This window comes from Calonectris borealis, chromosome Z (genome assembly GCF_964195595.1).
Source record: "Calonectris borealis chromosome Z, bCalBor7.hap1.2, whole genome shotgun sequence".
In the NCBI taxonomy this organism is placed as follows: domain Eukaryota; kingdom Metazoa; phylum Chordata; class Aves; order Procellariiformes; family Procellariidae; genus Calonectris; species Calonectris borealis.
Window position 1 is genome coordinate 80,306,349 of NC_134352.1, and position 27,244 is coordinate 80,333,592.

The window sequence follows — 27,244 nt, forward strand, 5'->3', positions numbered from 1 at the left end:
CCACCTTTCCTCCTTCTTTGCTCTGCTTTATGTGATGTACTGTTCATTCCTATTACTTCTTTATAGCTGTTTTGTTAAAGTTCATACCACAAAGACCTGTAAAAGAAATTTATGACTCTTGGGGCTTCAGCAAATTCTAAATAACCATAACATGAACATGAAACATTAATTAAAGACACTGGAGTCTAAGTTATAACAGAGATGCTGACATTTAAGCCCCTTGCACCGTGTAAATTAAAAATGGTATGACAAACAGTGAGTAATTTGATGGTCAGGGGTTCATAATAGATACCTTAATATCTTTGTCATGAAAAACAGTCTGTCCTTGGCTTAACCCATACTGAACAGCCCAGGGGTCTGGTTCATAAAGCATGACACTACCTAAACATTTTTGCAGTAATTCATGTATCAGGCTGGGAATTGCATTGAATATCCTTGAGACTAAACAAATATACAGGAAATTTGTGAACTAAATGTATTAATGCAAAGATAAATTCACTGTGTCGTTCCTGCCTCTGGTTCAGCTACCCACTGCTGGATTTTAAGGCATTCTTGTCTAGATGATCCAATGTCACATATATAAAATACAATTCAAATTTATTTAATTGATTATTAGCTTAGTGTCGTCTTTCACAAGATATCTGTACCATTGAAACCTCAAGTTACTGGGCATAGTAGAGAAGACACTGCCTGCCTTAATCAGCCTACACCAAAAAAGGCAACACATAATGTAGGCTTGTCTTCACTATACAGTTTTGCAGACTGAGGAACATGCATGTTTATATGTTCTTTATGTTCACACAAGCAGTGGCTCAGCATATCCAAAGAAATTGTTGCACTCCTGCTGCGTCATGGTATGAGACTCACCTATACCAGTGCTCTGTATCTGAGCTGGGCACACCAGGTTCCTTCTATAATCAATGGAAATGTACACTTCTGAAATGGGATTCACCATATCCTAAAGGAGATATATAAAGCAGACCGGATGAATAGAATCACTGAACAATTTAGGTTGGAAGAGACCTCAGGAGGTCATCTAGTCCAATTTCCTACTAACTCCAAATTCAATTTGACTAGGTTGCTCAGGGCCTTCTCTGATTCCCTAGAAAATCCTAAAAATACTGAGTCCTTTTCCCTTGATATAAGGGGTAACTAAGGTAATGAGTCTGCATGAAAGTTGTCTGTTAAAGGAGACAGATTCTGCAGGTTACAGGCCATGTATATATTCCTTCTCTCTTGCAAATGACAGCTGAAACAGGACATATAAGGGAATCTAAGTTATCAGACTTTACTTCATATTTTCCGGGAGGTAGGAATCAGGTCCTGTGTGTTAACCAAGGAGCAGTAATTTTCTAAAATAACTGTCCCAGTTGCTTGCAATAGGGAAAACATGCTCTTAATCACATATCTAATTTTGACTCTACAGCTACTTAAGTTATAATTGTCTTCAAACACTTAATTAAATATTCTGTTATGATATAGTCAATAGAAAGCCTGAGACAAATGCAGCAGGAATACCCAGAAAACCCATGTGTCAGTTGAGAAAGAGAAGCACCAGCAGAGCGATTGTACTTTTCCAGGTTGGATCTTCTGCTAATGCTTCTGCTACAAGCTGCTGAGCTGGGTCGGTGTGCTACAAAGACTTTTCTAGTGAAAAACTTTAAGATAATATCTGGAAAACAAGGAGGTTGGCTTGCTAACTCGTTATGAGTTCTTCACCTTTACTTCAGATTTGTTCCTTGACTTTCCTTGCATACCCTTCGTGCTTTGTGCTGTTATTTAATATCCCACTAGTTGTGTAATTTCAGCTCCCAAATTGAATATGACGTTCCCTCCAGTGGAACCCTCACCTTGATAAATTGCCAAATAGTAATTATTATTCCTTCCAGAGTCTGAGATATGGAGTCATGGCTGTAATTTCCAAGGCTTGAGTGCCGAGAAATTTATGCTATACTTCTCTCTATCAGACTTTTCATCCGAGATCATATTTCAAGCCCTTTCCTTTGATGATATGATTAAGATAATTCCTTTATGAAGTTCGAGCTCCGTGAGATATTCAAGAATGAACCTGATAGTTCTTAAGCTTTGTTTACTTCCCCTATGAATATCAGCAATGTAGGAAGGGAAAAAGCACACAGACAGGATGCCTGACAGTTTCAAAAGCTCCTAATTTTTTAATGTTAATTATTATGGTAGCATCTGCTGGCCTCAAATATGGGACCTCTGTTCTTGTGAGTGCAATATAAAACTAAAGAAAGAGACAGTCTATGCCTCAGTAATCTTGTCCATACCAGGATTATTTTTTGCTAGCTTGTTTGCTTGTTTCTTTTATTTCTTTTCTCTTTTTCTTTTTAAATTAAGTGTTGATATGAAACTTTTTAAGCCCCACTCATTGAGAAGATTATTCAAACTCCAACTCTGCCGAGTTCAAAAGTGATTGTGCTTCACATTCTTCCTGAGAGAATGGAAGAATAATAGGATATATACTATAATACAGATAATCTCACAGGAATGCAGGGAGCATCACACACATCTAGATATGTATAGCAAAATTTACATGCTATTCAGATTGGGCAGTGGTGTATTATTTTGGTACTCCTGGTCTGAAGACATCAAGTAGTTTGGGAAAGAGAATATTGTTATCCCCATTTTACAGACCTCTGTCTAATGGTTGACATAGCCCATCTGTGTCGATCACTGGTGATTTCAGGAAAGCAAGATATTCTGTAGTAAGGGTTTGTGGAATAGTCAAACAACATAAACTCATTCTAACCCTTCCAGTTACTGACTACCTTATGCCCTGAACCTGAATGTTTATGTTCTGTTTTATAAGTGTTCTTATCCTTTATTCAGTACTTTTGAAATTCTCATTTTCAACAATATAATATGTTTGTTTCTTCAATATCCTCAAGCTATAACGTAGGGATTGATACTAAATCAGACAAGGTGTTACTGTCCTGCAGATACAAGCATGCCCCATACAGGTGTTTTCTCATGAATATAAAATATAATTGGATTTTAAAATTAACTGTTTCACTACTGAACTGTGTAGCCATTTCTATTACCTCCAAATACTTGTCCAAATATTCTTTCCACACAAGAACACTTAAAAACTCATTCCATCGGTGGTGAAGGAGATAAAACATCTCTGTTATATATGTAATGTTCAATTTAAGAAAAAAAGAAAAAAACAAAGAGCCTTACAGTGTTATATCTTAGTCTTAATAATATGTACATTAAAGCTTTCTTCCTGTTATGATCTTGTTTTATAGGCTCATTGTTGATGACGTGGCCTTATTGTTCATGTACATGACAGATGAATACATTTCTACCACAGTCTCCACTATCTCCATAAATTGTGATTAGAGATTAAAATATTGTATGCCTCATTATTTATTTGTAGCTTTGAATTTTTCTCAAGGATATTTTTCCTTTCTTTTGTGTTTTTTTGTTTTAATGAAGGTGAAAAGCTGTAGAAAACTATGCAAGTAATTTGAAGTCCATCCTTTCACCATGAAATGGCTTGAGGTGTACCATAGTGTCCCTTCTTCAATAAGCATTATTTCCTGGCACAGTGTAATCTCAGTAAGTCGTTACTTTGCTCATTGTTTAGGCTTCAAATCATCAAAGCATTTAAACACATACTTAACTTTAGTGCCTGATTAAGTGCCACTGAAATAGGATTTAAGCACTTGCTTAAAATTAAGTGGGTGTTTACATGCTTTGCTGAGTAAGGATGAAATGCTAAATTGAAATCATATTTGTGTCTGAATGGAAATTGTTCCCAAGTTTACTAAGAAAAGAAAGCAGATTTGATCATATTGTCTGCATGTTTAACTGTTTCCTCTTCCTCTTCTGTCCTTCCCAAAAAAGCTTTTGGACCTGATAGCCAGCTGGCATTTATCGAATTAACTAATGCTTAAGTTGCTCTTTGCCTGATTAACAACCAGGAGGAAATAGGGGACTGGGTGGGAAGTAAGTGATATGGAAAAATGAGATTCTTTTGCTGAAGAGGCAAATCGTCACAGTGAACACTGTGATATACTGTGAGGGGACAAGAAGACATTGAGGAGAATAATATTGTGGTTCTGTCAGGAACAAGAGGAAGCCTTTTCATGTGTTGGGGAAGGAGACATGACGTGAAGGGACATGTGAGTGGCATAGAGACAGCACCTTTCCAAACTCAATCAGCTTGAAGGCATGTGCCCATTGGAAACCATTCTTCGTTGTTTCTGGTGAAGCAGAGATTCAGGACATGTTTATGTGGGTTTTTGCAGTCATGTAAATGGCCATGGCAAGACATAAGCCAACACTAAATCAGGCTCTAAATCTAGCTCTAGAGCGAGAAGGGGCAGTGCTTATGATAATGGAGAAGTTTTTTTAAAGGATGTAAAAAATCCTACCAGCAAAATAAAAACTCAATGGATTTTGTTCTTCATTGACATAATCTGTCACTTTTTGAAAATATTCAAACAAAAAGATCCTTTATTTTCTGCTAGATAATTGGTTATGAAGACAACTCAAGGTCAGCAAACCTCTTCTGCCCCTTTCCATATGGCCTCAAACAGTATTTCTTCAGGAATTGCCTTCCTAACTTGCCTTGGACTTCTTAAATGTTGAAACCCTTCAGTCACTTCTACTATTATCATCTGCACAGGTCTGGACACCCAACTCTTTCTTTGTCTGTTCATTTTTGGATCCCATCCCCCCACTTCCCCATTCCTCTGCCCGTCTGGATGTGGGTACAGGTAGCTGATCCACCATCCAAATGCCACCAAAGATAATCTTGCAGCAACTTCACTGAGGCTTGGGGCAAGCCCCGCTTCTGGACAACTGCTTGGTTCAGCCCCATCTTCTCAGACCGCCCAGCACACCCTTGCTCTCATTGTGTGTGAACTGCTGGAGATGGTGAGGTCACTGGCAAAATTCCTGCAAGATTCTGTAAGACCAGAGTTTGAGTTTAAGGTCTCTGTTACCTTAACACACTGCTGGGGTCGGGAGAAGGGGAAATGGAGTCTGCATTTTTCATCTTTGCTTCCCATTTCCTTTTTCAGTGTATTAGTTCATACATGGAAGGATTTCTAACTAATATTCTTAAAACATGTTTGATAAGCATCACAATTACTATTCATATAACACTGGTGGGACAGGAAAAAAACTAGTTATGATTCCTGATATTTTGGTTGTTGTCAGTATTGCCAGAAAGAGATAAAGCTTGCTTTCTCTCTCTTACTCTTACGCTCTTTTTTTTTTCTCTCTCCTGTCCTTCAAGAAAATTGTCCTTTTATTTATTTTTGCTCTATCAAAGAGTGGCAGCTGATTTTGAAGTTTCAGACTATTATTTGGTTTTTTTGGACGTTACCATTTATTGCAAAGAGGATAAAATCAATGTGACATTTCCAGAACAATGATAGATGAAAATGATGAGTAGTCTTTAAATGCAGAAGGCTAATTTTTAAAAATGTCACAAGTGTACTATTTCAGAGTTTGTCAAAGATAAAACAATAAAAGTTATAGATATGAAAACTAATAATATTTCACTGGGTAAGCTATAGATAAGCAGACTGTACACTATACAAGTTCTATATGCTTCTAAATATAATATGATAGAAATGCTGCAAAAAGGACAGCATTAGATATAGTTACTTTGGCTTATTTGATTAGATGTTCGTTTGTGAAGACCTTGATTTCTAAGGCTATGACCTTGCAATCAGTTGTTCTAGCAAGACTCATAGGCTGGCATTTTATACTATGGAGAATTCACATGGACTCAAGGGATGGTGATTTGATGGCCAGGTTTTATGAGTCGCCTGAACAATATAGTCATTGTGCTTTTAAAGCTATTAGTCTGTCATACTGTGAGTGCAAACCTTGCTTCAGAATGGTGCTAAAATCTGTGCCTTGCTCTGAAAGGGTACTGTTTCCGATATACACCCTCCCTTCGTGGATTGTTGACTACAGTAACCTGTAAAGCATAGGGGACTCACGATTCCCTGCAGCTCAGACAGACTTTAACAACAACTTGTGTGTGTGTGTGTGTGTGTGTGCGCGTTATTACTATTTCAATTGTTCCTGGCTATTTCATTTACAAGTCATGGATGAAAATCTATTCCTGAAGGCAGAGACCTTCACCATTTAATATCATTGGTAAAGCTATGTGAAATTAGTCAACAATATCTGCTCTGTTCCTAGGGTTTACAGGCAGGAAGAGCTGGTGTGACTCAGTTTTGCTAATCTGGCATGAACCCTTTGATTAATAGGGGGAAAACAGAGAAGCAAGAAATGATCATCATTAGTGGGGCCCTTAAATGAGAGTGCTTGACCCAAGCATGTGATTAACACACATTTGATAAATCAGGAGGTAAGAATATCTAAAAATTGATATATTGTGTATTGACAGAAGGGAACAGATACTAGCACACATTTGCCAGCTATTGGACATGAAAAGACTGTGGCCTCTAGTGATCTTGGCTGGATTATAATGGGTAATTTACATCTTGCATGGCAAAAGGTATTCCATTATCAAATATGAGAAGTCCGTGAAATGTCAGTAAATAAAATTTCAAAAAGATCTCTAAGAAATTTAACTTATATTTGAACATCTCTCTGTCTGTCTGAATAGTATATTTACACAGTTCTAGTTCAACTGGTGTAGTTTCCAAGTAGCTGCAAACCAGATGTCAGTATTTTCCATGCTCAAATAGATGCCTTGTTTTGCAGTTGTGAAATACTGAAGTTAAAAAAAAAAAGGAAGAAAAAAATCACACATAGCAGTTTAAGCTTGATGTTGGTTTTACAACCTCATTTGGGGGGAAAAATAACTTCACAGTTTAACTGCAGATTAAATCTGATCTGATTCAGCTCTAATCATCTCATTAGAGGCAAATGAACATAAATTGTGAATCAACTTGGAAAGAAGGGTGTGGGAAGATTTATGATAACTCCTCCCATCACTACACTATAGGCACAAACATTAACCAAAATATGGGAAAAAAGGAAGCAGTAAGCACCTGTTTAAGGCTTTGTTTAACCTTTTTTAGATCTATGAAGAGACACAGTTTGATCTGAGAGCTGGTGAATAGATCAGTCTTTGAATTAAAGAATTGTAAAATGGCAAACTAAAGAGGTAGGTCTCTAGTTTCCAAGTGTCATGTTCAAAACCAGGTGTGATAAGTTATAAGGCTAAGCTTGGGTAGCTATTTGTTGGGACTAAATCTAATTTTGTACAATATTTGCACCTAGTTCCAGACCACTGCAATTAATCTGAAACGTTTCTAAATACTTAACTATAAAATGTATGTGTTTCACATATTCTGCATTTGGTCTGCCAGAGGACAGCTCATCTTCAGCCTCAGGGGTTTATCTCCAAGTATTTCAAAGCAACATGCGATTGTTATAAGAAAATACATTTCCTTCCTCTAGCTTCATTTCTATGCTTTGAAAAAAAAATTGATAAGTATATGTTACCTGATGTACAGGTTTCTGTTGGTCTATTATAAACATTTACCCCAGCTTACACATGACAATATGCATTTAGAAATATTTTCGAGGAATGTTAAAAAAAAAAAAATTACTCAGTGGAGTTATTAACTGACTACTCTTTTACTGCTTCATAAATGTGCAATATATCACATGTACTTATTACACGAAGATGTGCCTTTTCACAAACATTTGTTCATGTCAGATATTTTGCTTACTTTTAGTCCTGCCAGAACTGTTACAGAAGGCCAAGGAGAACAATGGCATAGCAAGTCCTGCTTAATCTTTGCAGGCCTAATATGAAAAACTTCAGGAACGTGATGTATCAGACAGTTGGCACGGGGGAGTTGTAAGGGGTGGAGTATACAGGGGACAGACAAAAACTTCAGAAGATAATTGCTAACAATTGCTGTCAGTATGTATGGACCATGTGGGAAATGAAAAGCCTGTGCATCAATCACCTTTGGGGGAATATGAAAAGAGGAATCTTGACACAATCATAGTTATACTGTTAAATGTAGTACTGTACTACAAACTGTAGAGGGGCCAAGGCTTCCCAAATACACACATACTAAATTAATATTATTTTGTTGTTGTTTTCAATTTTTTTAATATGGACAAGAGCAGCCTAATTTTTTCTCTTTTACCTTGTTAATAGACATGGCTAAATCATTTTACCTGAAATTCCACATAACATAAATAAAATAAAATGAATAATAACTCAGACACAGGTAGCCACCAAGGAACAAAAACAAATGGAGAAAATTTGAATTGGTGAAAAATAACATATTACTGATACTACCGAAACCAGGAAAACAGAACTTTCTCATAATAAAAAGTGATGGAAAACCTCATTTAGTGCTAATGTCACCTACACTGTCTATAATTTGATATCAAGGTTCTATTCGTATGACATGAATGATTTCCGAAATCTCTAGAAACGCACCAGAGATACTGTATCTTGGACTGTAGCCCTTTGAAATATTTAAAAAGTATTTGGCTTTGAAAAGGGCATTTAGTTTCATTTTCAAGTATAGACCATAGGATAAACACATATAATTTATATTTCATATCAAATAGGAAAACCCAACAACCTATAACTCATTGGATTTTAGTATGTGAATTATCATTTTGATTATAATTTTACAGTTTACATCATCTTTCCAATAAAAGTAAGCCTGCCTTAGGAAACAGCCTTCATGTTCAAGTATCTGCCCAAGGAAAAAATGCCTACATACTTTGATCAATAAAAAGCAGGGTCCCAAGGGTCAGGAAGAACCATTGTGTTCCAAAATTAATAAGAAAGACATTCATTTCAGCAGGACTGGCCATCTTAAAAGATTGTCTCCAGTGCACTTTAGAGACCTCAGTTTCAGGCTGGCTTGATGTCCTAATTGAATTGCCTTTGCTGTAGAGTGTAGAAAACAAAGCCTCAGAGAGTTTCTCAGACAGAGAGAAAGAGGTGGGTGAAGGGAATCCATGATATCTGTTCAATAAACAGTGATAATTTTGCTCCAATCCGAGAAATAAAAAAAAAAAAAAAAGGAGGAATTTATTGACCTCTGGTGATAGATTTCTCAGAAATGTGTTATTTTTTTGTGTATTATATATAACACCTAATAGCATGTAATAACAACAGTTATTATATGACCTTATTCTTACCTAGCTCTTCTCATTACTATGTCTCAAAGCAGCTTCCAGATAAAGTTTCCCTCACTACCCCTGTTATGCAGAGAAGTGACTTGATCAGGGTAACCCATCAGCTAGTGGCAGAGCAGAAATTAGACTCTAGAGCCTCTTCACCTTATACAGGTTCTTCCAGGCTACAGCATTATGTGTAGACACGTGTATGTATAATCTAGATATGTGCACTGTATCTTGACATTACATATGTACAGTGAATCAAGGAAGTGATCTTTTTTTATAATTGTTCTGCCTGCCACCCCCTATCCTACTGGTGTACTCTTACATAGTTTAATACCTTGCTCCTTAATTTTGCCCTCAACTACTTTAAGGATAGTTTCAAAGATGAAAGAACCAAAATCTTCTCAATAGTGGTAGGTGATAGAGTGAAGGGCAGTGGGGAAACATTGCGCTTTGGGAGGTTCAGGCTGGGTATTAGGAAAAGCTCTTTCCATAGGAGGGTAGTGCAGCACTGAGACAGGTTGCACAGGGAAGTTATGAAATCTCCATCTTTGGAGGTTTCTAGCACTTGGCTAGACAAAGCTATGTCTGACCTCATCTAGTGTTGATTTGAAGCAGAAGGTTAGAAGAGATGACCTCCAGAGGTCCCTTTTAATCAACCCTTCTATGATTCTACATTCTTCTCGGATGGCCTCTCATTTTATCTCATGATTTTTCTCCATCACTGGTAGCCTTATCACTTCTGCTGTGGTGCTAATCCATTCTCCTGTGTGCCTGTTTCAGCCATCTATATGATGAAATGGAGTTAGCATCTCCAAACACTGAGCTACTGCATCTACAATATGCACCACAGTGTGCTACAACCGTACTGGCTTTCAGTATAGATGCGTTAGCAACAGCACCAATCCTGCCCATTGCTGAGGCAAACGTTGAGAGTGTCTCTCTGTATCTAACAAGTAAAACATAGCCACCGACAGGTAAGTGGAAGAGGACACCGAGATGTGAACGAGGGGTAAAAAATGGGTCAGTACCCTAGAACTGTATCTTGTCATGACAGGGCAATGCCTGTTAACCAAAATACCTGGAGCTCTTCTGCAAGGCAAACAGGTTTGCATGGGTTTGGAAACTGAATTAGAACATTTTATAGAATGCAAATAATCAGGTAATTTACTCTGTAGCTGTACAGTAATTGCAGTGTAATTAGAATAATTGCATTTTACCTGCAGGACATGCACTTATGGCATGCTGTATTTGCATTAAATATTCAACATATACATCCCAAACCAATTCATCTTTGCTGTAGCTCTATGCTGAAGTTAGTGGATGCACTACAGGGATGAATTTGGCTCTCAGTATTTTAACTTGTGAAAGTTACAATCCTGTTGGAGATTCCCATTTTGCAGAAAAAGATTTTTTTAGGAGAGTTTGATGGATTTGGTGGTGAAAATTTGCATAGCCTGGGAGTAGTTTGTCCAGTCAAAGCTTAACTTCAACTCATTTGAATAACAGGCAAACAAAAACGTACAACAACCAGGTAATCATTCACTGCAGCGAGCAATCAAGCAGTTCACTTCTGGCGGTAGTCTCACACAGACCATACTTTGGGGTCAAGCCAAGGCCTCAACTCCAGCTGCTTTGTGCTAATGAGGCAAGGAAAAGCAACCAAAAATCTGCCTGAAAGGAGTAGCTGTAAATGTCCGCCCGTTGCAAGAGTGTTTTTGAGTGGCATGGGTCTGATACGCTTGGCTCTCCTCCATGTGCCCTCTTCCCTTGACATAAGGACAGGAAGAAGCCATGCCAAGAGCAGCAAGGGGTAAGGGATAGAGCGTGGGAGGAAGGATGAGTCAGTGGTTTGGGCAGAAATTTGGGATGCCGCAGTCCTGAGTTCAGGTCCTTGCTCTGCACCAGCTTTTCCATATGACTTTAACCAAATCATTTATAATTAAATCCACAAAAAGACCTAGAAGAGGTAACATCTAACTTCAGGTAGATAAGAAATACTCAAACCTATTAAGAGTCTAAAATTTCTGGATTATATATAATGAGCTTGAAGTCTGAGAAAAAGAACCAGCAGCCCAAGCATAGAGCTAATCAGTAAGAGAAAGGCATAATTTGACCAACATACCTCCAGACATATAAGGTGTTTAAAGACAGATAGGGTTCTCCCAGGTGTAGAAACTGTTCTACTTTTAACAAAATACCAGCCTGTTCTTTGGAGTAAGGAATAACACCAATGCTTTTCCACTTTCAACTTGTCTATCCTCGTTGCTCAATTAAAACATTTTGGGGAAAAAAAAGAAACCACAACCCTGGAAACTCACTCTGAGGTTAGCAGGGCTGAGATTAGGACAAAGTACAGCAAAGCCCATGGCCCCCGTGCTTCCTATCTGCACGATTAGCCTAGCTACAGGTAAGACTCAAACAAACTGCACTGTGCTAAAAGAAGCCAGGTAGTGATATTTAATGGTAGACTAGGCCATGTTATATTTGCCCTCCTAATCATATGACCTAAGCTGCATAAAAATCATTGTTGGCTATCGCTAAGATACACGTCATAGAAGCCTCCAAAGTTCAGCCTATAGTGGAGATACAGGAGGGAAGTATGGCCAAATCTGAGAACACTTATGGTCCTGGGCTTAACCACCAGGAGCCTATAGTCTCTCTCTTTCTGGCTGGTCCAGTGGCTGGACAGCCCACATATTTCCAAATAGACTGGAAACATATGCAGTAGATATTGACCAGTCTTTGTCTCACAGTTCCCTTAAAATTGCTGAGCTCTACTTCAGAGCTGACTCTGCAGCTGCAACAACTACTAATTTCAAGAATAAAAGGGAGACAGTTCTTAACAGGACAAGGTCCTCCTTGGCCTTGATGTGATGCTTGTCTGATGACAAGTGCACAAGTTAGCCTGGAAACTTTTGCTGTGAGATGCTGGACTGTGACATTATTCTGTTTTTCTTTCTCTCCCCTTACAATTCTTTTAGTCCTCTATTCAGTTTATGCCTCAGGTTTTTCAAAATGTGTTCCCTGCTCCAGTCTCCATTGTTGCTGTCTTTGGAGGTGTCCATTCAACATACTAATTGCCCTGTGTGTTTGCTGAAGGAGTTCCTCCAGAGCCCCTTAGATCCTAGTCCTTTCTTAGCTAATTACCATGTGCCATACACTGGAGCTATGGGGGCCTCAGGGTGATCATTTTGTTGACAATGTGCAGCAATAACCATATAATCACAGCACAATTATGGAGCATTTATGGAGTTATTTGTGCCGTGTCATAGATGAAGTTAGCAAACGTAATTTACCTCTCACTACTAAAGAGGACAGAGTCTTAAGGTCAAAGGCTGAGCTCTCATTAGAAACTCCATTTTTTAAAACTGCTTTTATAACAGAGAGTTCTGTCAAATCAACTGAAATGATGTTTGTTGGGCTTCTTTTTAATTTCTGTTTTTATCAACTCTAAAACTCCAGCCCAAATTTGCTGACAGGAAATTAACTTTCATAAGCTGAAAGAATAACAATAAAAAAACCCTCCAAAAAACTCCCCACAAAACCCGTCTCACCCAAATATTCTAAATAAATAAATAAATGCGTTCATACATAAAAATGTTCCCCATTAACTTCTATCTGTCTCTTGATACTACTTATCTGTTCATATAAAACTCCTACCAGGTGCAGAGTGATTAAGAAGACCAAAAATAAAACTATTATCTATCAAGCTAACATTTCCTCACATCATCTGTAGCAGTACATTGGCTGCCGCCTGGATGCTCAATCATGTCTAGTGGTGTAAGGTGACATTTGGATGGGAGCCATCCTGCCACAGATTAGGAGAGGAACCAGGGTTTAGCAGAGTGGATATGATCAGCTGAGAAACCTGATGGATAGAGGAAGGGGGAAAGGAGACTGACATTTATGAAAGATGCCGTCCAGAATAGGTCATATTGAGCAGAAGAGGGCAGGCTTTGGAAGGTTTATGAGAAAGAAGATAAAACAATTCTTAGTATCACCAGGTCTTTTTCAAAGATCGGTGTGTATATATATGGTAATGGGATACACAATAAACGCATATGCATATTACCATATTACCATATATACATATGCATATATGTTCATATGCATACAAACACACAAAACCTCCCATAGACCGTTCCATAAATATATACATATATAAATATATAAATGTATAAATGTATAAATACATAAATATATAAATATACAATGTATTTCCCTTTTCCAATAAAAGAGGATATAGACTCTCAGACCAACTTTCATATATGGCAGCTTAGAGCAAAAATGTTTTATTCATGAATGATGTCTTTTTTTTTTTTTTTATAAACACATAAAAATGTGAAACAATAAAAGTGATATATACCTAATAATGAGTGAGCCAATAAACCCCACTAGGCAACTTAACTTTAGAAGTGGAAAAATTGACTTTGTATAACAAATTGCAGAATTATTAATCCTGTTTGAAACCCTTTTTATATCAGACCATTTACTTTAATTCTTGCTACTTTCAACATTATCATACATTATGCATTTTTCTTTGTAATTTTTTTTTTTTGCTTTCTGCAAGTACAGTGTGCTCCCAAACTTTAAAGGGCTGGAAGCATTTTAAAGAGAAGCCTACTGGGTAAAAGAAAAAGCCAAGGATAAATTATTTAGGCCATTCTGAGGTACTCATCCCTGCAAAAACTCCCTCACAGTGGTCCCTCACAGACCACTGATGAATTAAGCTTTGTGAAACCCCTGCAAGGGAAGGAAGTATCATCTCCTCGTTATGTGAGCAGAGAAGTGAAAGCATAGAGTTATTGCTGTGTCTACAGTAGGCTGAGAAAGAAGCCTCCAGAGGGGCCCTAAGCTCACCGTACTCACTCTTCCTCGTATCTTCTGTCCACACAGCTGCCTGGTGAACATCCTCTGGGCTTCCTGCAAATGGTGGATGGGGAGGAGATATGGGGAGACCTTGCCTTAAGGTGTCTTTCTTAAGGGACATAAGCAGGGACAAATATACTTAAACTAAAGCTGGCACTCTAACTTAAGAATGCAGGTTGGTCTTCAGACTCATCTGCAAAGAAGCAGAGAAAGACATGTGAGCTGAGTCAAAGGGTGGCTGAGGAGAGACATGGTAGCTTTGTGTAGGAAAGCCCACTTTGTTATGCCATGACTGATCCATTAAGAGCCTCGGCCGTGTACCTGGTGATATGAATACGCTGTGGGTGGGCTTGGGCATGGGGGAATTTGTATGGGTGGGAGGTACATAAGCTTCACGATATGTCTACAATACAAGGGGAAGACAAATCTGGTCTTGAAGGTGCTCTTAATGCCTACCCTTACTGGGAAGTATCAATATAACCAGTATTTTCCTAAAAGGCAAATTTTGGATGCACAGTGTAAAAGTTGATCCACTTAAAATAATCTAGAACCTGAAGTCTGAGGTCACTGAAGATCTACAGCTTCATCTGAGGTCTATGAAAGTCCTATGTGACCCGAAGTTGAATAAGAGTTCAACAGTAAGGCTGTCCAGTTTACAGACTATAATCAACCAACTGGCAAAAATTAGGCTAATATTTATTCTTAGGCTATGCTGGTCAGAATCATGGCTAGCAACAGGCCAAAGGCACAAACGTGATGAGTATATAGGTATATCCAGCACACGTCCTCTTTTCTCAGGAGAAAACTCCAAACCTTTGCACTGCCCAAAACTAAGTCTTAAAATAAAAAACAAGAAGGAATGTGTTTCCAGCTGTAATTTACTGTTAATTCCTGGATACTTTTCTATTCAATACCATTACATCTCTCACATAGTCCTGTATTTGTTCTTTTTAATGCATAAGGTGCTTGCTACGACAGTGACAGTGATAACATAGAGTTTTTTGCTTTTTAGTCATTTTAAACCTAGAGATCTTATGATCTCAAAAAACCCCATCCAATCACAAAATAGGCAATCACAAAATTCCCACTGAGTTCAGTAGGACTGAGTTTGAACTATAGCTCCTTTGTGTTGAGGTAAAAGAATTGACTGGTTAGGTTTTATAATTCAATATAGCAGTATGCCAAGCCTAGCCAAGGCTAGAATAGTAATAATTTTTTTGGTCATTAGCAGAGATTTTCAGTAAGAAAATATGCTGTCAACTGGCAAGCAGCTGTCCCAACTAGGCAATCAGAGTGAGGTCTTTTTTCTATAGTGGGCCTTAAAGAATGAAATCCCTTAAATTCAGCTACAGCAATGCCCATCTTCCAGGTGTGTTTAATCCCTATTTTTTTTCTTCTAACTTAGAAGCCATGCAGTTCAGGAACAATAACACCAGCAGCAGCTGGTTAACTTTGATTACTTTTTTTGGTTAACATGTTAGCGTTCATGTTTATAGAGAAGTCTATTCTTGAGAAATCATTTTGTGTATTACAAATTCTACCTCTGGGCAAGCCTTCCTCTAATCTTTCTCTAAACAGGTTAGATAATCATCTTGAAGAGTCCTTAAAGATACCAACCATTTCTTGTCACCCTCCTTCCTTTGCCAAGATTGACAATTTCAAACTTTCATATTTGCTAATATGCATAATGCATTTCTAGATGTGAACACTTGCTTAATCCAGTGAATTCTCTTCCAAAGTAAAATTTCCACTTAAAGAAACCTGGAGTTCCAAAAACCTAAACTCCCAAGCTTTTCTCTAGTACTTTGCCATCAGTTACCACCTCGCTGTCAATCTGTTACAAAAAGCCTGTTACAATGTGAGTTACCACCTTGGAAAATAGGGATACCAGTATCCTCTTCTCAGTTTCTCTAGTAACTTGTATGTCTGTGAAAAATATTTCTTCTTCCTTATTTTCTAACTGTTGGCATCCTCACTGAGGCATCTTTTAAAATTAATAGTCAGCTCTGTATTAAACTGAATATTAATTTACCTCTGTAGGAAGGGAAGAAGAGGTACCTCTTGGATCACTCTAGCAGCACCTATTTTTCTTTTTACTGATAATAGAGTGTGTAAAATTATAGTCTTATCTCCTGTATCTCATGTAGCGAACACTTCATGTGTGGTGAATCCGTGAAGTTTTAACTGTCTGTAAACAGTGTCTCTCATTTTTTATGTAAAGAAATTAGTCCAAAAGAGGACCTAAGAGCATATGGATTTTGGAAGTATGACCAAAATACCTATCATTCATAACAATAAAATAATAATTTTGTGCATTTACCTCATTGATACTCTGTCTCTTTCCTGTCCTCCAAAATCCCCATTATTCTCTGCTCATGCATCTCCCCATACTCCTTTCTTCTATTACTTTTTGGTAATCTATGTAATACTGATTCTGAACCTCTGAACACAAATCCCCCACATGATGCTATTGCAAAGAAAGTTGTATGGTGTTATAATACAAAGCATGTGAAAAACAGATTTTTACGGAGTGATTTAAAGTTTCCATTTCCAGACATGGAGGGAGACAGGAAGAGAGTAATAGGGGACTGGGATGGAGGGAGGCTTGCTTTAATTTATGGTTCGAAAGCATTTCTATTTAAACTTTTCCACACAGAGGGTCAGTTGCATAGAAAGAGGTTCATTTGCATGAAGTGCTAAAGGTGTGAGCCCCTGAGCAAGTCAGCTCTTGGTGTTCAGGCGCTAACGATACCGTCCATCACGGCACAGCCTTAAGTAGGAAGGTACTGAGGCCTAAATGAAGCTGAGTATTTATTGTCGTGACCCCAGCACCGGGCAAATATTGTACAACATCTTGTGCCAGCAGCTAAAGTGATTTACATATATTTTTTTTTCTTCTCTCTGAATAGAGTGGACAGCTGGTGAATCCTTACGCCTATTAATCTTTCAGCGCACAATCATCTCTTGGTATGTAACAACTATTTTTCAATCTTTGGGGCATCAAGTGAAGTAATGACTAATTCTGTTATCTTCTTATGGAACTGATGGGCATTACTGAATGACACATTAAGTTTGAGGGTGAAGAGAAGGAGGGAGAGGGGAAACGCTGGCATAAGGCAAACAGCCTATTATTGCCTTTTCATTGCGGCAAACAAAAAGAATTCTTTTTAATCTGCTCCTCAGGGGATCACCATAAAACTCTGACCATCTATATATATTTTGTGTGTGTGTGCATGCATGTGAGTATCTGTGTTAAACTTTCTTGCTGTCAGGTAGGATTTTTAGTACTTCAAATCTCTTGGTGTCTCTAGTCTTAAACTAAATTGGTGAAGCTATAAAAGTTTTAATCTCTTTTGGCCCAGAAACTGAAATTTCTGTGCCAGCTGCACAGAACAAGTCATGGCAGTATGTAGCACTGAATATAAGACACTATGTGTGGTTGAACGATGAACTCAGGCACCCAGTTTTATACAAAAGGGAAAGAAGATGAGCCAATACTATGATAATTTAATCAGCTCTAAATTGAAAGGACAATACATATTCGATGGAGAATGGGGCAGTGAAATTTATGGGATTAGATTCTGATGTGAGATTTTAGAAATTTCTTATTAATATGTTTAAAACTAGAATTTTGATAATTATTCATAACAAATCACATCGGCCTGGAATGTAGCAATAGCAGGATGAGAAAAAGGCTGGATAATTTTTGCTGTGTGAAACAGGGATCCTTATTCCAAAAGTTTCTTCTTTCCCTTAATTTTGAGGAATATTTAGAGAGTTTAAGTAACTTTTCTTGGTCCCTCCCAATGATAGGTCCCAGGTGCAATCCGAATGTGCAGTCTCTAAATACAGTGAGTGGAGGATTGTGGTCCCTCCCAAATGCGGTATTAGAGGAGCACCAGTACCCTTGAGATCCCTCTTCTAACTCTGATGGGTTATGATGGGCAAATACTTTAGGTCAAGGTAAAGCAGACTGGAGCAAAATTTGTAGACTACACACTGATCTGGCTTAACACCCTTTTGAGGTACACTTCTCGGCTCTGCTGTCTGTCTCTCTCCTCCTTTGCATTTTCTTTTACTGCCTTTTCTTATTGCAATGTGCATAATTCACCTTTGAGTGGAAGCCTTTGAGTCTGTGACAACCAAACATTGAAAGATTGAAAGAAAGGACCCACTTCGTGTTAACAAAAAAAAAAATTAGTCACTGCACAAGGAATAAGGCTGTAGTCTTAACGGAGACAGGAAGTTTTTTCTGAGCAATAAGTATATTAAACAGTGTTCTTTGCTGTGTGTTGCAGAAAAGAAGAGAGAAAAAAAAATCCAGTGTTCAAAGAAAACTGTTGTTAAAGTTCACAAATGTGTTAACAATTTGATTCAGGTTTTATAATAGCTGAATAATGATAATAATAATAATTATTATTATATATGATGATGATGATGATGATGATAATAATAATAATAATTATCATCATCATCATCTTCTAGCCTAGAAAATTTGGCAGCCTAGAAAAGAGGCGCACAAGCAGTATAAATCATTTATTCCATTGCAAAAGAGAGGTGCTTCTGCAGAATGAGTTGCTGAGAACATTTCAGGGAGTTACCCCATAGAATGCTGATTGACTCCTCCTCAGATCCCCATTTAAAGACACACAAAAAACTAGCATATAATTTAATATGTGATCTTTGATTATTAGTCAAAGAATCATTGCAAATGGTATCAACCCCTTTGGAAAGCACCCAGCCCACTTTCAATTAAAAACTACCTGACCATAAATAATAAAAGCATATTACATACACAGTAAAGAATAGTTCTTAAAATAATATATTTCAGGAGCTATATTTTAAGGACACCATATGTGTTCCCTCTATCAGTATAACCAGCAGCCTCTCAAATCTAGAGAGCTAAAAAGATTAATTTGCTGGGTTATGTTTTTTCTAAACATTAACCAGTTGTTTTTCTTTCTCCATCTTTAAAATTAAATTCCCTGTTTTCTACACTCCCATTCTCCTTCACAGTAGAGAACAACCTGAAATTTAAAAGTAAATTTTCAGAAAAGAAAGAAAGAAGATTCTCAGTTTTGGAGATGTAATCTTAATGCATGTACGAGGATGCTTATATGGAATATATATATGTCTGTGTGATGTATGTGTGTTTGGTATTATGTTTATATATATGTATGTATTTGTATATATATACATATATATGTTATGTAGATTAACACTAACATCAGCTGCATTAGATGATAATGAAATTCTGGATAACAAATATTTTATGATAACTTTTTTTTTAAAGATAGTGTTGAACTTTTTTTTTAAAGATAGTGTTGATTATTCAAATAAAAGACATTATGCGGTTCATTATTTACTAATTTAAAAAGAAAAAAAAAAAGTGTGAAATTATTGGTAAAAACAGGAATGGGATTCTTCCATACCCTAGAATATACAAGAACCTTGAAGGACACTTTCTCACTGTGAGTTTGAGGTGACCACATATCTGAATGCGTGTGTATTCAGCTATTTTAAAGAGGTGAAATTATCTTTTTCCCATCTGAAAAGTCTCATCTCAGAAGCAGGAAAGACTTTTTCCATACTGGCTACAGTCAAACTCCTGCTGCATAATGAGACAAACCACTGGTTTCATAGGAAAACTTCTTACATTTCAGAATTTTTTATTGCTTAGACCTTTCCCCACAGAGATGTCTATATCTAGATACACACAAACATACATAAATACACATTATACCTTCCATATTCAAAGCCCTCAAAATGTTTTACAAATTATGTAGAAAAGAAAACAAGGATTGTCTCATACCATATATATCATCCAGAATTGAAATTTGTTTTAAACAGAAAACTGAAAGAATATAGTTGCCATTCCCAGTTTGAAAAGGAAAATGAAAAGCATTCAAAGTACACTTTTGACCAGATAACAGCGTTTATATTTCCAATCTTGAAAAATATCATAACTTATCTATGTTTTCAAAGTGTCAGGATCAGGACTTTAGTTAGGAAGAAATTACACCAAGGTTATTCCATAATTGGCTATTTCATAGGTTTTGTAGCTTTCTGTGTTACAAAAGCACAAAACAATTGAAAACAAATTATTAAGATAAATGTACCAAAAGTTAAGAACGATATCACAAAGGGAAGACAGTGAGGATTCATCAATGACAGTCACAAGTACTGGAGCTAAAGCAGTCTGGTTTCCAATAGATTTGTGAGTTTTTTGTTGTTTAACTTTTTACTGAGTTATGTTAGAATTTTCAGTTATCTCCACATTTACTGATAATATTATTTTTTTCTTCTCCTCCTATTAAATGACCTGTAGTGGTTTATGCTTATTAGAAACAATATCAATATAAGTAGCCATTGATCTGTTTGCACTGGTGAAACAGAGACAGTTTGTGCATTCTTGCCATTAAATGTTAGTATTTGCAAAGCCAGGAAGTTCTGCTACTTTTTTTTCAGCTGATGTTGAAGCCATCTGCCTTGATGGTTTATTGGCATTTCAGAAGACTAAGACTTTGAATTGCTTTGATTGTGAGAAGAGTTGTATTTGGCTTCCACAATGAAGACCTCACAAGATAAAAATATTCTTGTGTTCTATCTGTCTACTGCAAATACCTCATTTGCTTTCTCTATTATTACTATTTTTCAAATCTGTGAGTACCTAATTATCTTGAGACCATCACTCCTCAGCCCCACTGGGTTTAAAACAGTCAAGAAGTTCAGAAAGATATTATGGGAGACCCAGATATATCTACAAACCAACGGATCATGTTGCCTCATTCCCACAGGAAAGCAGCCTACACATAATGAAAATTTATTGCAAAAGAGACTGGAACCCCCATGTCCCACAGATAAGTATCTAGGCCATGGAAATGTGCCTCTGTGCCTGCCTGCATCTTCTGACCATCTGCCTTTGTTTCTCTATTTCTCTTGCTCTCCAGCTCCCACATAAACTAGAATAATTCCAACAATAAACACTAAAAAAGAAAACAGTTTCATAACATTACACGTTCTTTTCTTAATGGTGGCAGTTTTAGGTCCCAGTATACCCTAAGGAAGAGGAGGAATTTGATACTAAATCTTTTGTAAATGTGTAACCTCACTGTATAAGAAGGAGCATCAACTGTGTAACTGCCTGTAAACATTTCTTTTTATTTCTGTTCTTTAAAAACTCTGGAGGGATGTTTCCCGGAAGTGAAGTAGGTAGCATGGGGATTAGACCTCAAAATAGACTGAGGTGTTGTCGTGGTTTAACCCCAGCTAGCAACTGAGCACCACACAGCCGCTCGCTCACTCCCCCGTGGGATGGGGGAGAGAATCAGAAGGGTAAAAGTGAGAAAACTCATGGGTTTAGATAAAGACAGGTTAATAGATAAAGCAAAAGCCGCACACGCAAGCAAAGCAAAGCAAGGAATTCCTTCACTATTTCCCATGGGCAGGCAGGTGTTCAGCCATCTTCAGGAAAGCAGGGCTCCATCACGCACAACGGTGACTTGGGAAGACAAACGCCATCACTCCGAACATCCCCCCTTCCTTCTTCTTCCCCCAGCTTTATATGATGAGCATGACGTCATATGGTATGGAACATCCCTTTGGTCAGTTGGGGTCAGCTGTCCCAGCTGTGTCCCCTCCCAACTTCTTGTGCACCCCCAGCCTACTCGCTGGTGGGGTGAGGTGAGAAGCAGAAAAGGCCTTGACTCTGTGTAAGCACTGCTCAGCGGTAACGAAAACATCCCTGTGTTATCAACACTGATTCCAGCACAAATCCAAAACATAGCCCCATCCTAGCTATTATGAAGAAAATTAAATCTATCATCTCAGCCAAAACCAGCACACAGTGGTTAAAAGGCGAAGTGGTATTGGGATAACTCTCCAGCTAATCTTCCACCCGACTCACCTGGAAAGCAACAGTAGAAGAACTTGTGCTGTAGCTGTGAATGTTCAACCGATTGAGCGATACAGTGAAGAGACTATGTTTCTATCCGGGTGCAAAAACTGCTCCCATATGGGCTCAAGACCAAAGTAATTTTTCTTTACATTACTTCCATTTAATTTATGAAACTGATTAAGAATAAGTCTGAAGAGAGCAACTCCATATATATCCTCTGATCTGAAGGGCATCTGAGGGCTTTCTTAGCTGGGATTTGCTTTTGCTTTGGTGCCCAGCTGCACTTCACTTCATCACCGCAGTGGAGACACATGTCACCACAGAGTAGGAGAGCTGGACCAGGATTCTCCATGAAGAACTTGCAGGGTGCTCTCTAAAACTGACATTGCAATATAGGAAAACATGTGGTTTGAAAGTAATATGAATTTAAATTCCTGCTTGAAGATTCCTCATAATAAAGACCTTGAGTGCACCAAAGACTCTGCAACATTTTTTCCCAACATATCCTCTTAGGAGTCTGGCGGCATATGCTTAAGATCAGCTCTTGATGCAGTCATGTAACCTTGGATCAGACTGCTGGGAAAAGAGCTGTAAGAAGCAGCTATGAGAAGACTCATGTGGGGCCTCTGTCTCCTGGCTCAGGAGCTACTGTTGTTGCCTGAGCTCTTGGTCCTTGTCTGAGCTACACTGCAGACATGCCCGTGCCACATTCTTCGCTGATGCTGACCCTGACCTGGTGATTGGGCTTCCTGGCTTGTTTCAGACCTGTTTATCACTCCACACTTGTCTGGGAATCACTGCTTGTGGCTGACCCTGGGTACCATCACTAGACCTGCTCTTGTTGCTGTCACCCTCGGCTCCTGGCTCACCTTCCCCTGCTCAGCAGCCTGCTCTTGCTGCTCCCTAATGATATATGAATCCTTTTACACCACCTTCCCAGGCAAAGTATAAATGTGCTAGGAAGACTGAGGTTTACGGGACTCAAAAGACCAGTCTACTCCCACAATCCATTTTGCATACCAGGTGGTCAATGACATAGCTCTTTGTGGATGTACTTGCATACACATTCGAAGATGTCAGATAAATAATTAAAAAAAAAGTTCTATTTATTATTAATGGAGCATATTGATCCTCAGCATTGTCATTTTCTCCTTTCATGTCACATGTTTTCTTTCACAAATTGTCTTTAAAATACCCCCAGCAAATAGAAAATGACTACTTCTAGTCTCTTGAAAAAATGGCCAGATCATCAGCAGGAATAGGCTAACACATCTCCATTCACATTACTGAAAAAGACCTTCTTGTATAAAGTATTGATAAATTATCATGGTGTACATATGAAAACAATACATTGATCCTAATTCTAAAGTTAGTCAAATACTCTTTATTATTTATTACTTACTTTACCATGGCATCCAGAAAACCCAGAACATGCATTATAAGCCAATTGCATTAGATACTGCTTAACACATAACAAAAACTTATACCATTATATCAGTCCTACATAGTTTAATAATTTTTCTTTATTTCCTTTTTACTGTACGGTTTGCTAAGCTAAATGCTGTAAAGACAAATTTTGAGAATAGCTCCCTGGCAGAGAAGGGGAGGGAAAAAAAAAAAAAAAGACCATGACAATTATCAATTTTTCCTGAAAGTTGAAATTTTTAGATGAAAATGCAGATAGGTCCTATTGTAAATCCAGAGCTCAGGGAAATCTGATGATTACTGCCCCAGGATAGGGACTTAGGCCTTCAGAATTTCTTAGCTTGTGTCTGTCTTCTTGGTGTGTCCTTGAGAAGACACATTCCTGCATCTCCTTGTTAATCTATAAAAAGTTTCTAACACTATTTGTATGCACTGTAGGTCTAATTTACATATTTTTTCCAAAAGCATTTTATTATTCTTAGTAGAAGTATCCACTTATATGCAAATATATAAACACATTGTAGTGTGAGATTTCCACTGTGCCCCAAAGCCCTAGACCCTTAAGAAGTGAATTCCTCTCTGAAGATGTTGGTCTCACTTTTGCCATTTGTTATAAAGGGAATCTAGAAAAAACACACTTTCTTCCTCAGTTCCTCAGTGAAGCACCAAGTTAGGTAGGCTGAATAACCTCAGTGATGTTTCCACTGCTACTTAATGGCCCACGGGTCATCTTAGGAGGGTTTTTCTGTTGGTGGTGGAAATCTGTAAGTCTGTGATTCCCATCAGCTCTCTCCATCATTGGAGTTTCAAATGGAAACTTCACTTTCAGTACTTTCTGTACACAACTGACTTTCCTTTACTCTAAAAAACTCTTCTGCCATAGTCTAGTCAGTCCATACAGTGTTCTAGTTTAGGGTTGATATCATGTTATTGTAGGACCTAGAAGAGAAAAACCCCTATGGTCTCATTCATGGGGTGAAGCTAATGGAAAATCAGCTCATGTGGTTAGGCAGGTCTGGCAGAAACTGGGTGTTGTGGTTTAACCCAGCAGGCAGCCAAACACCACACAGTCTCTCGCTCACTCCCCTCCCCCCCCCCCCCAGTGGGATGAGGGAGAAAATTGGAAAAAAAAAAAAAAGTAAAATTCGTGGATTGTGATAAAGACAGTTTAATAGAACAGAAAAGGAAAGGAAAATAATAATAATGATGATAGAATATACAAAATGAGTGATGCACAATGCACTTGCTCACCACCCGCCGACCAATGCCTAGCCAGTCCCCGAGAAGCTATCTCCCCTCCCCGGACAACTCCGCCTAGTTTATATACTGAGCATCATATGGTATGGAATACCCCATTGGCCAGTTGCCTGGCTATGCTCCATCCCAGCTTCTTGTGCACCTGGCAGAGCATGGGAAGCCGAAAAGTCCTTGACTATGGGCACTTCTTAGCAACAACTAAAATGTCAGTGTGTTATCAACATCATTCTCATACTAAATCCAAAACACAGCACTACACCAGCTCCTAGGAAGAAAATTAACTCTATCCCAGCCAAAACCAGGACACCAGGTAGCATGAATCCTTTATTATCCCAGGATCCTGATAGTTTCTTGATTCAGGCAGTGTGTCTTGGAAATAGTGTCTCCCCAATATCTATAAGATTTGTTTCCCATGTTCCCTTTCTTTTTTCTATAGGTCCAATTCTCATTTTCTATATTTATTATGGTATGTAGGGCTGACCTAAAGCCAGCTCTCTTAGCTTGTATACACCAGCTACTTCCATGACGAATAAACTCTATTCCTCCATTTTCAGTGGCTATCCATCTTGTCCCTGAAAGTTGCACTGAATGTCTGAATTTAAGGTCTGCCCTTTTCTGGAATGTATCTACTGGTTACTGCTTCTCTAGCATGGCAGCAGCAAAGACATTTCAAATTCTGTTTTAACAGAAACCTTCTATATGACCTCAGAAGTTACATTTATTCCCTCTGTGACTAAATCTCTTATATTTTCCTACCTCCCACTAGAGCTCAAATATGATGATAACAGGACCCTGAACCCTGTTATTACCATAGATTGATGTGTATAAGTACTTGTCCTCTCAATCAGCAGGAATCTTTGCACTAATTGTCATTTGAAATGATTGCTTTTGCTTGCTGTATTCAGCTATTTTCAGTACTGTGGGGTGCATGACCCAGTGAAATGGTGGATCTCTAGTACAAAACACTTTGTCCTTTACCTAAATGACAGGGCAGACTCCAATCTTGTTCTCGATATTTTGCACTATTTGTTTCTTCTCAGCCCTGAAGCCTTGTCATTCTGTTTGGAGTATTAGTGTGGATCAAGACTATCCAGGGGAGGATGTGAATTGAGGTTGGCACAAAGTGTGTGATTGGCACCAGTGAAGAATTCTTATTGTGTCGAGATTTTAGGCATGACAGTTATTGGTAAGCCAATCCGAAATAATCCCATTCAAACCTGCCAGATTTGCTACAAAGTGATATGTTCCTGAAGATCCTTGCCAGAATAATGATTGATGCCCGCTGCCAATCAGTGCTGAGACTCAGTTGCTTCTTGTTGTCATTTAACTATGGCTACACAGAGCATTTAACAAAATGAAGGGGCACATTTGATGTTTAATAAATAAGGCTACCTACAGTTGCTCATTTAATAGGGACACACCTTTGTTCACCGGGAGGCAAGCCTGGGCAAATCACTTGAGTTGTGTTTCAGTCAATCCATCACAATCCATCACAATAAAACAAACAAACAAACAAACAAACAAACCCATACACATACACAAAAAAAAACCACCAAAACCCAAGCTCACCTGAAAAACAATCAGCATTTGAGCTAGTACTTACTAGGAAAATCATACGTGCATTGCCCATGTTCTACTCTCTCATCAAAGTAGCTCTCAGCTTCAGTGGTTGTACATTACTCCACAGATGGCATCAAGATATCTTTGCAAAAAAAAAAAAAAAAAAGATTGTTTGATTTTATGTTATGTTATTTTACATTTTTTGTCACTTGCAAGTGAATATAATTAATGGATAAGGACTTCTATTTTGAGACTTTTTGCTTAATTTCTATAAAAGTGGAATGCTATGTTTTTGTAGATCACTCCTCTCCAGCGAACTACTAAATTTTAAGAAAATGTCTAAATCTCACTGGTAGCAATGAGATATCAGTGTATGCTTACATTTAAACCTGTACTCAAATACTTTCTGAACAGGAAAACTACTCAAAAAAAAAAAAAAAAAAAAAAAGGAAAAGTTGAGGCACCTCAGACCTGAGATGCATATGCTAAGGGATTATAAACGTGCCAGGAAATGTGGGTAGGCCACCAGCAAAGGTAGGTATAGTCAATAAAGATGCCAGTACTTTATCTTAAGCTTCAGTCTTAGTGTATTAATTAAAAACTCCCAGAGACTCAGGACACAGCAATTATATTGATGCAATTTTTCTCTTTTATGCAAGGAGAAACTCACCTGATAACGCTAACAATGGCACTTGCATAGCACTTTACGTTCACAAAGTGCTGTACCAACAACACATAAACTACACCCTGGTTTGTATTATTTCTTTTACTGCTGTTACTGAATGGGTTTTAGAGGACAAGGAATAGGGACAAAGCTCCCCTGCAGTTACTGCACTAAGGGCTTCATCCAAACCAGTGGAACCCCTTTGGTTCCTGCTAAGTCAGGTTCTTCTTGCTTAAAACTTTTGTACCTTTTCCACACTAATTTAAAAACAAAACAAAAGAAAACAAAACAAAACATGAAAAAAACAAACCTCCTTCTCTTGATTCATATTATAGTTATCTTAAGCAGCATCACTGCAGTGTTTGGACTGGACATCAATGAGTTCTGTAGATCCTTGCAAGTTGTAGTTAAAATATTCTAAACACTTAGCATCAGCACTATTTTAT

At 37.9% G+C, this 27,244-nt stretch overlaps 1 long non-coding RNA gene across 1 annotated transcript in view; it reads right to left on the reverse strand.

The window, feature by feature from the left end:
- Positions 1-27,244, reverse strand: part of LOC142075358 (uncharacterized) — an 85,640-nt gene that overhangs the window by 51,785 nt on the left and 6,611 nt on the right. The window contains exon 3 of the long non-coding RNA XR_012670857.1: positions 26,178-26,276. This is a non-coding gene — a long non-coding RNA (uncharacterized LOC142075358). The remainder of the gene's footprint in view (positions 1-26,177; positions 26,277-27,244) is intronic.